The sequence below is a fragment of the Aquarana catesbeiana genome, linkage group LG10 (genome assembly GCF_042186555.1).
Source record: "Aquarana catesbeiana isolate 2022-GZ linkage group LG10, ASM4218655v1, whole genome shotgun sequence".
NCBI lineage: Eukaryota > Metazoa > Chordata > Amphibia > Anura > Ranidae > Aquarana > Aquarana catesbeiana.
Window position 1 is genome coordinate 29,533,149 of NC_133333.1, and position 16,086 is coordinate 29,549,234.

Consider the following 16,086-nt stretch of genomic DNA (forward strand, 5'->3'; position numbering starts at 1 on the left):
TTAATAATAAATAAGTAAAGATGTATATATGCCTTTATTATTTTGTTGACTTTGTGCTGTGCTTTCTTTCTTATCTGACATAACAATTGTTCAAAAAAACACATTTCCAGGGAAATTCCACCCCCAGTTGGTTAGAATGTTTCTTCACAAATCTCAGTGTACCTTTGTTACATATTTCTTCAATCATGTTCATTTTGCAGATCATCAAACTTGATATCTGAGCCCTGACATGTCTGGAAGTATGGAGACCAACACCACCAAGGAAACTTACACAGATCAAGAATTTGATACAAGTTTGATTAAAATACTCAGTGTTTCATACATGGTGGTTTTATCTGGGATATTTTTGCTGGGTATAACTGGAAATGGTCTGGTCATCTGGTTTGTTGCCTTCAAAATGAAAAAGACGGTCAACTCTGGTTCCTAAGTTTAGCTTTTGCTGATTTTACCTTCAGCCTTTTCCTACCCATAATTATCAAAAACTTTGAACTTGATGGTCGTTGGCCTTTTGGAACCTTCATGTGCAAGTTTCACCTTTTTGCATTATTTCTCAATCTGTCTGCCGGTGTCCTACAACTCACCGTCATCAGCATTGATCGCTGCATCTCCGTAGTCTTCCCTGTTTGGTGTCGGAACCATCGCACCGTGAGACTGGCTGTGAAAGTGGTTCATATATACAGATACATATGATGTCAGTGATACCATTGTGATTTGTTATTTAGATTGGTCAATGCACAATACACAAGTTATAAGATTTATCATTCTGTTTGTTATTCCTTTTACCATCATTATCTTCTGTTACACTGTCATCTTTTTGCGTATTCAAAGAAATTGCAGAGTAACATCTACCAAACCTTTCAAAGTGATTGCAGCCATCATCATTTCCTTCTTTATTTGCTGGTTTCCTTTCCATCATGAATTCATACAGAATGCATCATAATCTCATGCTTGTCTTTGTGGCTCTGTTATATCAGACTTATTGTCATTCTCAAACAGCTGTGTGAACCCTCTTCTCTATGTCTTCATTGGCCAAAATATCAAACAAAATTTCTGGAGTGCCATTAAATCTGGTTTTGAGAGAGCTTTCACCGAGGACACCAACCTGACAGATCCAAATAGACACAAATTTTTACCTGATCATGCCATAAGCCAAATGTGATAGAGATATTTCAACACATATTAAGGGATGATGTGGCAATGTTTGCAAATATATATGCTTTATTTAAAAAATAAAAAAATGGGGTGGAATACTCTAGGAGCCTGATAGACATGTGCAGTTTGTTTCGTTCCGAATTTGAATAGTACCAAAGTTAAACGAATCGGAAATAACAAGAAAAAAAATTGGGATGGAATTCGAATCGATTGAAATAGTTTTCAAATCAATTTTGAATAGTTTTCACATTCGAATAGTTTTTTGAATTCGAAAAGTTTTCGAATTCGAATAGTTTTCAAATTCCAATTCGAAAAGTTCTCAATTTCGAATCTTTTTCCAATTTCCAAAGAGAGTTAAATATAATAGAAAAAAAATAATGGAAAAAAGGAGGATTGGTGGGAACTTTCAGTTCAAGGCTAATGCTAATGCTTTTTTTGCTGTTGATCTGCTTTGCCCTGCTTAAACTATTTACCGCAAGACTGTTTGAAAGGAAAAAAGAAGGAAAACTTCTTTGCTTTATGGACTGCTCTCCAAAAAGCTAAGAATAATATAGTGAAAATCTATTCTGGCAGAAGTTGAAGTATATAGTTGCATATATCTGCTTTTCAGACTGCTTGATAGCTTTTTGCTTATTGCATATCCTTCACTGCTTGTTTTTTTTAAATCTCTCTGTGCCCATTAATATACTTTGGATATAAACTGTCATGTTTATTCAGGATCAGGGTATATGAAGGTATACAGGAGGTAGAAATCCAAGGGGAAAGAAGGAAAAAAAAAGACAATCTGAACAATCTGAATAACAGATACCATCAGCTCTCTCCAATAGCTATTGTGGTTTTTTTTTTTGTTTTATTCTGCTCTATTGGGTTATGTTTTGTTAATTCCTCTTGGACTGATAATACCTGGTCTCTCAAAAAAATATTTTTCCAAATACTGGTATAGGATTGTGGCTATATTAGATATCAACATCCGCTCTATTAATTGTTGATTGTTTTTTTTAAACTGTATGTAAGGTGAACTGTATGGTTGCAGGGGCTAGTGAAGGTATTTTGAAGAAGGGATTAATAGATAGGGCTAGTTTATTGTTTATCAGCAGCCCTATCATTATTATTGTTTGTTCTATTATAGCCACTTGCTGATCCCCTTAGATCCCCCACATATTATTCAGTTTACATGAGCTGATAATTGAGCCTATTTTTCGTGATAGTGAATGCATAGAAGGATTAACAACTCGGGAGAAGAAAATATGGGGAGGAAGGGGATAAAAACTAACCAGAACTGCAACTCTATAAAAATGTATATGGTATAAGATAAAGCTGACCAAAAAAAAGGAACAAATAGTTGGAAACATAGCTGAAAATATAATTGATAGCCCCTAGACAATAATCCCCCCCCCCCCAGAAGATCCAATGAATAAAAGCGATGGGCCTGGAGAAGAAGTAAGCTGAAGGATCAACAGCAACAGAAGATGGTAGGATATAAAGATGCAGATAGCTTACTAGCTCTTCCAACAAAGCAAGATATGGCTGAGATAATGTCTCATCTAGAAAGCATGATTAACCACCTCAATACAGTGCACTTTCACCCCCTTCCTACCCAAGCCATTTTCCAGCTTTCAGCACTGTCACACTTTGAATGACAAATGCGCGGTCATGCAACACTGTACCCAAATGAAATTGTTATCATTTTTCCCCACAAATAGAGCTTTCTTTTGGTGGTATTTGATCACCTCTGCGGTTTTTATTTTTTGCGCTATAAACAAAAGAAGAGTGACAAGTTTGAAAAAAATACAATATTTTTTACTTTTTGCTATAATAAATATCCAATTTTTTATAAAAACAATTTTTTTCCTCCATTTATGTATTCATCATGGATTATCAGCCACTAGGGATGAGCCGAACACCCCCTGGTTCGGTTTGCAGCAGAGCATGCGAACAGGTAAAAAATTTGTACGAACACGCGAGCACCATTAAAGTCTATAGGACACGAACATAAAAAATCAAAAGTGCTAATTTTAAGGGTTAATATGCATGGTATTGTCATAAAAAGTTAATGGGGACCCGGGTTCTGCCCCAGGGGACATGTATCAATGCAAAAAAAAGTTTTAAAAACGGTCGTTTTTTCGGGAGCAGTGATTTTAATAATGCTTAAACCAGGGGTCTTTAAACTGTGGCCCTCCAGGTGTTCAGGAACTACAATTCCCATCATGCCTAGTCATGTCTGTGAATGTCAGAGTTTTACAATGCCTCATGGGATGTGTAGTTCTGCAACAGCTGGAGGGCCGTAGTTTGAGGATCCCTAGCTTAAACTGAAACAATAAAAGTGAAATATTCCTTTAAATTTCATACCTGGGGGTATCTATAGTATATAAACAAAAATTTGATTCACCATAAAACTAGCCCCTACCAATAGTGAAAACAAATAGCGGCGCTAGACCAATTAAACTAAATCGATCAAGTAGATAGGTGCATGAACAATATAAATATTGTAAAAGTGTAAATATTATAATAATAAGTGATTCCCAACACAGTGCACCAAATAATACAAGCAGTGTCCTGGAAAAAATATATATATGATCAATTATGTGAATAAGTGATCTATAAAGTAAAATACATACCGTATTTATCGGCGTATAACATGCAATTTTTTCCCCTTAAAATCAGGGGAAAGTCGTGGGTGCGTGTTATACGCCGATCCCCGCTATCGCTATATGAATGTCGGCGATCGCCGCAGACATTCACATAGCGAGTAGTTTTAAATATGGCGCCGCGGAGTTCGGAGGGACTCGGCGGTGCTGAACGAGCGCCGCCGAAATCACAGAGCCGAGATACACATACCCGAGTGTATTCGGCTCTTTCCGGCGCCGCTCATAGTCACGCCCAGTCCCGCCATTGGACCTGTGTTATGTCCATCATAGGGCGGGACTGGGCGGGACTGTGAGCGGCGCCGGAAAGAGCCGAATACACTCGGGTATGTGTATCTCGGCGGTGTTCGTTCAGTTCCACCGGCACCGAGTCCCTCCGAACTCCGCGGTGCCCTATTTGAAACTACTAGCATGTGTATGTCGGCGGCGGCGGCAGGCGGTAGGCATGGATACTGGGGACAAGGCTGCACTGGGGACAAGGCTGCACTACTGACAAGGCTGCACTTAGGACAAGGCTGCACTGACAAGACTGCACTGACAAGGCTGCACTGGGGCAAGGCTGCACTGACAAGACTGCAGTGACAAGGCTGCACTGGGGCAAAGCTGCACTGACAAGGCTGCACTAACACTGAAAAGGCTGCAATGACACTAACAAGACTGCAGATGAACACTGATGAGGCTGCATTGATGGGCATTTTAATGTAAGTTTCTTTTCCTTAAACTTCCCTCCTAAAAGTTTTTTTCCTTAAAATTCTCTCCTAAACGTGGGGTGCGTGTTATACGCCGGCGCGTGTTATACGCCGATAAATACGGTATATAAAGTCACAAAAAAGTGAGAAGATAGAAGCGGGACTTTGCGTGAGGCATGTCGGTGGATATATAGGCTAATTGGTCAGGGTCAAATAGAATTGACCTGAAGCCAGTACTGTATCGATGGTCCATGGTGTAGTGTAATGTCTAGAGTGATCCCTCTACATTATTATATTCCCAAAAGATTTTCAAGGTACTGATGGTAAAAAGGTTTAATAGAGTTCATTCTAGGACAGTACAAGAGTAAATAGAAACATCATGGGATACAATTTGACATATATAGACAGTCTGGTAAAAAATTATTTTTGACCCTGACCAATTAGCCTATATATCCACCGACATGCCTCACGCAAAGTCCCGCTTCTATCCTCTCACTTTTTTGTACCAATAATTGGGATGGAGGCATGTCAGTGCATTCCCTGGAAATAACGTGGACAGGTCACAACTCTTTGTTTCTCTTTTTTTTCCCTTTTTTTACATTAGTCAGAGACCCACGGTCCCCCTTATACATGTTGATTAATTTCAGTACTAGAGTTTTTTATTTCATTTCATTCTTTATATATTTTTTTGCATATTGATTTAATTCAGTGCAAAGAACTATTTTTTTATTTTTTGTTGCATATTGATTCAATTCAGTGCAAAGTATATTTTGTTTTGGTTTTTCTTTGTTTTTCTTTTTTTCTCCTCTTTCTTCCTAATGATACACATTATTTATTATTATAGCCTATTATACTACATATATACCAACCCTACTTTGTTGTTATTTTTCTTTCTTCCCCTTTTTTATACTAGTCAGAGACTCATTGATTTAATTCAGCGCTAGAGCTTTTTCATATATATTTTTTTGCATATTGATTTAATTTGGTGCAAAGAACTATTTTTTTATTTTTTGTTGCATACTGATTCAATTCAGTGCAAAGTATTTTTGTTCTTCTTTTTTTTCTTTCTTTTCCCTTTTTCATGATATACATGATTTCTTATTACAGCCTATATATTTTTGAGATGAGAGGTGGTGCTGGTGTTTATCGGGTCTATCTTCTGGGGTTGCGATGCACCCAGTTTGCAACCCGTTACTCATCCCATGATACGATGGGGGCGGGCCCCGACCTTGGCGCATTGGCGTCATGCTCACCACGTCCCGCATGCAGCGCCTATGGTCATCGCACTGCGGGAGTTAGAAGGGGTTTACCATTCCTGGGCATTGGCTGTGCAGGGACGGGAAGCCACCGCTATTGGTTATCGCAGATCTGGCTTCCCTCTTCTCCTGCGATGTCACCACGCCCTCACATGACATTGGCGTGAGCACGCCCCCAGCCCATGGCATATAGCGGCGCCTCCGACCGAGTCACTCTGATGTCTCGCCGTGGTGAGGGGGCACATGGCCCGGCACTCACATGGCACAGGTAATCGCCTTGCAAACTCTCACTCCGGTCCATGGTTGCTTTGTTTGGTCTCCATGCCGCACACACATTTTATTTTACTTTTTGACTCACCCCATCACTTTTTATGATTTTCTTTTAACACACACACACACTCATTCACCTCTCATTGTGCAGTCGTGGCCAACATAGTAACCTTTTCACACTCACATACACTCACTCCTACCCTGGCTCACCTTCACTCAATCATCTCTCACTCTTCCGCACAGTTTTTCCAGCGCTGCGTGGCTTCTCTGTTTGCCCCTACCTGGCGGTCCTTTTGGGGTGCTCCAGTCAATTGGCAGCTGTGGCCTTTGGGCTTGGGAGCGTGCTCTCTACCTCAACCCCGGAGGAGACTTTGCTGACCCAGACCACTGTTGCATCCTAGTACATTGGTTGCTACCGACCAATGTACTGTTTGTGAGTACCATTGAAATTTAGATTCTCTCTGTACCCTCTCTCTATATACTTGTCTGAATACTAATAGATGTTTTATTGTCCTAAATGTAGTTAAATTGCATCTGACTCCTGATGATTGGTTGAAAGCCAAGAAACGCGTTGAGTTACCAACTATGGATGCACATATTTATTTATTGTACAATGTATTCTTTTCTGTAACTGTACAACTTTTGTTTGTATTATGCCTTTTACCAGACTGTCTATATATGTCAAATTGTATCCCATGATGTTTCTATTTACTCTTGTGCTGTCCTAGAATGAACTCTATTAAACCTTTTTACCATCAGTACCTTGAAAATCTTTTGGAAATATAATAATGTAGAGGAATCACCCTAGACATTACACTACACCATGGACAATCGATACAGTACTGGCTTCAGGTCAATTCTATTTGACCCTGACCAATTAGCCTATATATACACCGACATGCCTCACGCAAAGTCCCGCTTCTATCCTCTCACTTTTTTGTACCAATAATTGGGATGGAGGCATGTCAGTGCATTCCCTGGAAATAACGTGGACAGGTCACAACTCCATTTTTTGATATAACATATATAAAGTCCTTTAGATGAACAACCAAAAAAACTGTAAAAAATCCAAAAAATGGTGATGAGCAAATGGTGATATATATATATTCCTTTGACGTTAATCTGTGACGTGATACAATGAAGATCTTCAATAAAACAAATATTCCAACACACCTCTGTGTCCGTGATTCAACTCCCCTTAAGAAGACAAACTCACCAGCTCTTATTGCTTTACACTCTCGTGTTTGGCTAATTGGCTTTAACCCACACAGAAGGGGGTAAAATAATGACCTCTGATGGACCAACGTTTAGCGTCCAGAGTTTTCAAAAAAAGTGCTCTCTCCACATGTAAAAAAGAAGTGATCCAATAGTGTAGTACTGTAATGAAATTTATTTAAAATATCAAACTCCTCCACCATTAAAATCACATCTCATAAAATCACATCAGGCAGAGAAACACATCACAGCAGATTGTCACAGAAAAAACTCCAAACGAAAGAAACCAGCATATGGTGGTCAGGGCGGACCCAAGGAGTGCACTCTTTGGTGACAGTCTCACCCATTCCTTGGAGCCACTTCCCCACTTCCTGGTGTGGCGCCCTACGTCACAGCGTCCTACATCACACATATTCGATTGCCGTACAGCCACGCCCCGAAATGTTTCGTCACAGGGACGTAATCATGGGAGTGTCTATAGTATGCCTGTAAAGTGGCGCATTTTTCCCATGTTTAGAACAGTCCCTGCACAAAATGACATTTCTAAAGGAAAAAAGTCATTTCAAATTATTATCGGCTATAATGAATTGTCGGGTCCCGGTAATACAGATAAAAGTCATTGAAAAAAATGGCATGGGATCCCTCCAGTCCATTACTGGGCCCTTTGGGTCTGGTATGAATATTAAGGGGAACCCCGAACCAAAATTAAAAAAAATTGCGTGGGGCTCCCCCCAAATTCCATACCAGGCCCTTCAGGTCTGGTATGGATATTAAGGGGAACCCTGTGCCAATTAAAAAAAAAAATGGTGTAGGGGCCCCTCAAAATCCATACCAGACCTGAAGGGCCTGGTATGGATTTTAAGGGGAACCCCATGCCAAAATTAAAAAAAAATGGTTTGGGGTCCCCCCTAAAATCCATACCAAACCCTTATCTGAGCACGCAACCTGGCAGGCTGCAGCAAAAGAGGGGGGATAGGTGAGTGCCCCCCCTCCTGAACCGTACCAGGCCACATACCCTCAACATGGGGAGGGTGCTTTGGGGTAGCCTCCCAAAGCACCTTGTCCCCATGTTGATGGGGACAAGGGCCTTATCCCCACAACCCTTGCCCGGTGGTGGTGGGGGTTGTCCCGGGGTGTCAGAGGGGGTGGGGCCACCCGGTTATGTAAACTTGTGGCCCTGCCCCCTCTGATGCCATGGGGAAGCCATTGGGAAGTCCCCGTGCGTCAGAGGGGGTGGGGTCACCCAGGTATGTCACCGTGTGGCCCCACCCTCAGTTATATAAGAACTGTCACCTGCGAGTACGCTTCAGATGGCGGTATCCTCCAATGGAGGCTGATCGTGGTGGTTTTTTGGGTCAGTCGGAGGAGCCATAGAAGAAGATAAATGGACTTCGTGGGACATTTTTATTTTTTTATTTTTTAATAAAGGTCTTGTCCCAAGGTGTGACTTGTAGTTTTTTTAACATCTTGACACTTTTTTAGTGAGATGGTATGGTTATAATGTACACGTTACCATTTCAAATGTGGGGGGCAGGATCTGGGGGTCCCCATGTTAAAGGGGGCTTCCAGATTCCGATAAGCCCCCTGTCCATAGATCCCCACAACCACCGGCCAGAGTTGTGGGGAACAGGCCCTTGTCCTCATCAACATGGGGACAAGGCGCTTTGGGGGCTACTCCAAAGCACCTTCCCCATGTTGAGGGCATGTGGCCTGGTACGGTTCAGGAGGGGGGCGCTCTCTCATCCCTCCCTCTTTTTCTGTGGCCTGCCAGGTTGCGTGCTCAGATAAGGGTCTGGTATGGATTTTTGGGTGACCCCCACACCATTTTAAAAAAAAATTTGGTGCGGGGTTCCCCTTAAAATCTATACCAGACCTGAAGGGTCTGGTATGGATTTTGAGAGGGACCCCTACACCATTTAAAAAAAAAATTGGCACAGGGTTCCCCTTAATATCCATACCAGACCTGGTATAGGGCCTGGTATAGAATTTGGGGGGACCCCCACGCAATTTTTTTATACATTTTGGTTTGGGTTTCCCCTTAATATTCATACCAGACCCAAAAGACCTGTTAATGGACTGGGGGGATCCCATGCCATTTTTTTCAATGACTGTTATCTGTGTTGCCAGGACCCAACAATTCATTATAGCCGCTAGTAGTTTTAAATGACTTTTTTGCATTGATACATGTCCCCTGGGGCAGGAACCGGGTCCCCAAACACTTTTTATGACAATAACTTGCATATTCACCCTTAAAATTAGCACTTTTGATTTTTCACGTTCGTGTCCCATAGACTTTAACGGTGTTCGCGTGTTCGAACACATTTTTTTGCCTGTTCGCATGTTCTGCTGCGAACCGAAACGGGGGTGTTCGGCTCATCCCTAATTTCTAAAGGTAAAAAACATATATGAATTGCTTTGATGCATAGGGCCTTAAAAAATGAATGTCACCCAGTTTGGTTTACATAAAACAAGGGCCATAACTATAATTTTTTTAAAACATATATTTTTAAGCTGATGTTTTACATATATTTCTATTATTGTATCCTCCATAATTATCTTAGTACAGGACCACTTCAGCTCCGAAAGGTTTACCCCCCTTCATGACCAGACCATTTTTTGCGTTACTTTAACTGACAATTGCGCGGTTGTGTGGCGCTGTACTCAAATAAAATGTTTGTACCCTTTTTTCCCATAAACAGAGACTTCTTCTTCTATTTGATCACCTCTGCGGTTTTTATTTTTTGCACTATAAACAAAAAAAGAGCGACAATTTTGAAAAAAACAAAACAATATTTTTTGCTTTCTGCTATAAAACATACCCAATAAAAAATGTAAAAAATAGAATTTCTTCATCAATTTAGGCCAATATGAATTCTGTTACATATTTTTGGTAAACATTGGTTTTCGCAAAAATTATAATGTCTACAAACAATGGGATATTTTTATTTATTTATTTATTTTTTACTAGTAATGGCGGCAATCGGCAACCTATAGCGAGACTGCGATATTGCGGCAGACAAATCGGGCACTAACTGACACTTTTGACACTTTTTGGGGACCAGTGACACTAATACAGCGATCAGTGCTAAAAAATTTGCACTGTCACTGTCACTAATAACACTGACAGGAAAGGGGTTAACATCAGCGTCGATCAAAGAGTTAAATGTGTTCCCTTAGAGTGCTTACTAAATGTGGGGGAGGTGCTTTGGCTGGGGGGAATGTAAAGATCCCTGTTCCTGCTTAGCAGAAACACAGGATCAGTACATTCCCCTCTCACAGAAAATGGCAGTTTGCCTTGTGTACATAGGCAGACTGCCCTTCTGCCTGTCTCCTGAATGATAGTCAGGTCCCCAGTGACTTTGCGTCCTCTGGACCCTCTTATTGGCTCTCGCTGTGTCCAATCACAGCGGAAGCGGGTTGCTGGCGGCATGCGGGCATGCCCCAGACCTGGAAGTGTTAGATCATGTACTAGGTACGTGATCTGCCACAGAGCGTCCGCCCTGCTGCAGTAAACGTGCGTGCGGCAGTCTGCAAGAGGTTAAAATAAAGCCAAGCACTGATAGCAGCTTCAATTTTGATTACAGTTTTAACTAGAGAAAGCCAAGCACTGATAGGTGCTCTAATTACGATTTTTAGCTTTAACTAGAGAAAGTCAAGCACTGATAGGCACTCCAATTATGATTACAGTTTTAACTAGAGGACTCCACCGTGCCACATCCAAATGTATACACATAATATAAAAATAATAGGAAACTTACTATCAAAAAAGCAGACTTTATCGGCACAACAGGAGGCTGCTGATTAAAATATATATTTTTATTTCTCCAAAAGTTAAAAATCAAAAAATAAAATAAGGCAACACCCTCTAATATACATGTCAACTGATGCCAACAATAACTCAACCCAGAAATGGAAGTAACATCCAGTGTATAGTTACACCAATACCCTTCATAAACATGGAACACAGAAAAAAATGGCTCCCACCAGGAGCTGGGATTTTTAAGGTGCTAATAACTCAATGTTAGCAAACAAGCATTAAAATTTGTGAATCTTATTAATTTAGTTAAAAATATATTCCAATATTATATATAAACACATATAAACACCAAAACATGGTAAAATTACTCCATCACAAAATTCTGGAGGATGACCAACATGATCGACATATATTTTGGGGACCCCAAAGCACCCTCCCAATGTTGAGGGCATGTGGCCTGGTATGGTTCAGGAAGGGGGGCGCTCTCTCATCCCCCTTCTTTTCCTGTGGCCTGCCAGGTTGCGTGCTCGGATAAGGGTCTGGTATGGATTTTTGGGGGGACCCCACATCATTTTTAAAAAAAAGTTGGCGTGGCATTCCCCTTAAAATCCATACCAGACCTTAGGGTCTGGTATGGATTTTGAAGGGGACCCCCACGCCATTTTTTTTATTATGGCGCAGGGTTCCCCTTAATATCCATACCAGACCTGAAGGGCCTGATATGGAATTTAAGGGGACCCCCACGTCATTTTTTTTTTTAATTTTGGTTCGGGGTTCCCCTGTGGGGAATTCCCATGCCGTTTTTATCAATGAACTTTTATGTGTATTGTCGGATCAACAATTCATATAGCCGCGAGTATTTTTAAATGACTTTTTTTCCTTTGAAATGTCATTTTGCTATCAGACTGTTCTAAACAAGGGCAACATGCGCCCCTTTACAGGCATACTATAGACACTGCCCAGGTACGAAATTTAAAGGAATATTACACTTTTATTGTTTCACTTTAAGCATTATTAAAATCACTGCTCCCGAAAAAACGTCCGTTTTTAAAACTTTTTTTTGCATTGATCCATGTCCCTTGGGGCAGGACCCAGGTCCCCAAACACTTTTTTATGACAATACCATGCATATACGCCTTTAAAATTAGCACTTTTGATTTCTCCCATAGACTTCGCGGCTTTCGAATTTGCCGCGAACACCCCAAATTGTTCGCTGTTCTTCGGACTGGCGAACAGCCGATGTTCGAGTCGAACATGAGTTCCATTTGAACTCGAAGCTCATCCCTAGTAAAAACCCCTTGTCTTTTTTAATCCAAATAGGCACTGTGTTTTAGGTTGAGAGATTTCCATTAACTAACAGGAAGTGACATGAAAATTATCCAAGGTGAGGGGAAATACCTAAGACAGGTGTCACCAGAATAGGTGTCCCCACCAGAAGTTTGATGCTCATCCTCTGTTCTAATAATGACCATAACACTTTGCATTTCTTCTCACTTCCTATCCCAGTGAAAATGTTCCCTCGGACAAATAGCAAGGTTGAATATTACCAAAAGGGGATACATACAGCAACAAAAATTTGATGGAGGTTTTAACACTTCCACACTTCATCCAAAACTAAGGATAATAAAATGGTTTTTGGTTGATTAGTTGGGTTTATCTGCATTTTTAGGCTGCTACCCAAGGATTTCTGGAAGAATATTCAAAATCCCTAAATTTTTCATACATCAGATCCTAAGCATGATACTATATTATCAATTAACCTTTCCTATCAGTTGCAGAAAAATTTAAAACGGGAAGGTAGAACAACACTGTTTGATGCAGGTATTGATATTTTGTAAAATCATTCTAAAGAGGAAGAACAAACAGGGTCAGCCAATCAGGTGCACTACACATCACTGCACAGGGCTGTCTAGAACCATAAACTTGCCTACATTATCTTGACTGTCCAATCACAGGGAGGGATGGGGCATAGACCAGGACCCATTGCTCCATTGTGGCTCAGTCTTTATTTCAATTTTTTATTAAAGTTTCTGCATGGTACATGAAATTGAACATCGAACAATATGTCATTACACACTTGAAATACAATGTTATCATTGAGGTACATATAGAATGCAGAGAATCAGATCAGTAATAACATAGATCAACTATAACATGGGGAACTATAGTAGGTCCTGGAGCAAGAAGGACATGTATGGTTCTCCTGGTGAAACCATTGTGGTGTTACACTGTAAGTTTCAATGGGAGACCAGGTATTTCACCACGACACCCACACACCCCTGTCGGGATCTAACTGTGTATGAGTGGGGGCGATATTGGTCCAGTTTACATCTGCTGTCTTGCCGGTTTCCCAGTTATGGAATACACTCTACACAATGTGTTAGGTTCTATAGATAGGTCCAGGTTCTACTTCAGAGTCTTGGTGTAATAGCTGATTTCTTAGGCTAGTCGATGGTTGGATTTTCTATAAGTTCCAATCCGTCGGATTCTAGAGTCCGTCTGTGAGCCTAATGTGAGCCTAATGTATTATTATGCGGGAAAGCAGGAAAGGGAAAAGAGGTGTGGGGATGGGGGGGTTGGGGAGGGGGTGTATATCTACGGGTATTTATCCAGTATATTTGTTAGGTGTCAAACCCTGTCCCCCAGGTCACGCTATGGTGAACCGGTTAAAATATTGTAGTATTCTGCTGATTCCTTAAAATGAAGCCAACAAGCCCAGGTTTTATAGAACTTTGCTGGGGAGTCCTGTGCCTGGTGAATTAGGTCTTCCATCTCAGCTATTTTCCCCACTCTGCGGAGCCATTCAGAGATACTAATGGTTATACACAGTTTTGCTGCATTTATGAGGTGTAGGGTAAGAGACCTTTTGTAAGCCGATTGGGGAAAGAATGTATGGTGGAGTAGGTATTGAGCTGGTGTGAAGTCTGGGTTGTAGGTTGTTATTTGGGAGATAAGATGGTGTACCTCTTTCCAATAGGGTTGAATATGGGGGCACTCCCTATGGTGTCTGGCAGTGGTTTCTGGATCACAAGACTAGATGAACAGAATTAAAAATCCTTTTGGAGGTAAAACTATACCCATATACAAATTACATCTATTGGTTTAGCTGTTTGCCTAAAACTCAGCTTCAGGACTTTGCCCCTCCAAACTTTGAGTGGCTACCTTAGCAGTACAGCTAGGCCAGGTTGCAATGCAATGCTAGGCCAGGATGAGCAATGCTAAACTTCCATTAATTCCCCTTTCCCATCATATTGTTTTTTTTAACAGTATGGGGCTCTTTGACCACTTAAGCCCCGGATCATTTGGCTGGCCAAAGACCAGAGCACTTTTTGCAATTCGGCACTGCGTCACTTTAACTGACAATTGCGCGGTCGTGGGATGTTGCTCCCAAACAAAATTGACGTCCTTTTTTCCCACAAGTAGAGCTTTCTTTTGGTGGTATTTGATCACCTCTGCTGTTTTTATTTTTTGCGCTATAAACAAAAAAATAGTGTCAATTTTGAAAAGAATGCATTATTTTTTACTTTTTGCTATAATAAATATCCCCAAAAATGTATATAAAAAACATTTTTTTCCTCAGTTTAGGCCGATACGTATTCTTCTACATATTTTTGGTAAAAAAAAATCGCAATAAGCGTTTATTGATTGGTTTGCACAAAAGTTATAACGTCTACAAAATAGGGAATAGTTTTATGGCATTTTTATTAATAGTATAATATAGTAATAGTAATGGCGGCAATCAGCAATTTTTATCATGACTGCGACATTATGGTGGACAGATCGGACACTTTTGGCGCTATTTTGGGACCATTCACATTTATACAGCGATCAGTGCGATTAAAAATGCATTGATCACTGTGTAAATGTGACTGGCAGTGAAGGGGTTAACCACTAGGTTGCGCTGTAGGGGTTAAATGTGTCCTAGGGAGTGATTCTAACTGTGGGGGGAGGTGCTAATTGTGACACGACACTGATCACCGCTCCCAATTATCAGTGTCAGTGTCATTAGGCAAAACGAGGAAATGCTTGTTTACATTAGCATTTCCCCATTCTTCCTCTCCATGAGACGATCACAGGTATCCCTGCGTGATCACGCTCACGGAGCCCACGGCGAGCGCACACGCATGCCGCCCGCGACAGGGAGTGACACTTTTTGGGGACCAGGTATACCATTACAGTGATCAGTGCTAAACAAAATGCACTGTCACTGTATAAATGACACTGGCAGGGAAGGGGTTAACATCAGGGGCAATTAAAGGGTTAAATGTATTCCCTATGAGTGCTTTCTAACTGAGGGGGATGTGCTTTGACTAAAGGAAAACAGAGATCCATGTTTCTGCTTAGCGGTCTGCCTTGTTTACATAGGCAGACCACCGTTCTGCCTCTCCTGTCAATGATCGCGGGTGGCCGGCATCCATTGTGGTGACCATACCCGCTGATTGGCTCCCACTGTGTCCAATCACAGAGGGAGTGTGGATCTGACGGCACGCATGCACGCGCCCCAGAGTCAATTACAGGAATCATGTAAGGTACGTGATTTTGCGTTTAAGGGCAATAAAATCTCGTGGAAACAACTGCTCTTCAGGAGAATTAGTAAATAGAGTCCACCTGTGTGTAATTTAATCTCAGTATAAATACAGCTGTTCTATGAAGCCCTCAGAGGTTTGTTAGAGAACCTTAGTAAACAAAGAGAGACATGAAGACCAAGGAACACACCAGACAGGTCAGGGATAAAGTTGTGGAGGAGCTTAAAGCAGGGTTAGGTTGTAAAAAATCATCTCATGCTTTTAACATCTCACGGAGCACTGTTCAAGCCATCATCCAAAAATGGAAAGAGTATGGCACAACTGCAAACCTACCAAGACATGGCTGTCCACCTAAGCTGACAGGACAGGCAAGGAGAGCATTAATCAGAGAAGAAGCCAAGAGGGCCATGGTAACTTGGAAGGAGCTGCAGAGATCCACAGCTCAGGTGAGAGAATCTATTAGTCATGCGCTTCACAAATCTGGCCTTTATAGAAGAGTGGCAAGAAGAAAGCCATTACTGATAGAAATCCATAAGAAGTCCCGTTTGCGAGAAACCATGTGGGGGACACAGCAAA

General features: G+C 41.2%; 1 pseudogene; it reads left to right on the plus strand.

Annotated features, from left to right (window-relative positions):
* Positions 1-229: 229 nt before the first annotated feature.
* Positions 230-1,159, plus strand: LOC141109968 (chemerin-like receptor 1; annotated as a pseudogene).
* The last annotated feature ends 14,927 nt before the right edge of the window (positions 1,160-16,086 follow it).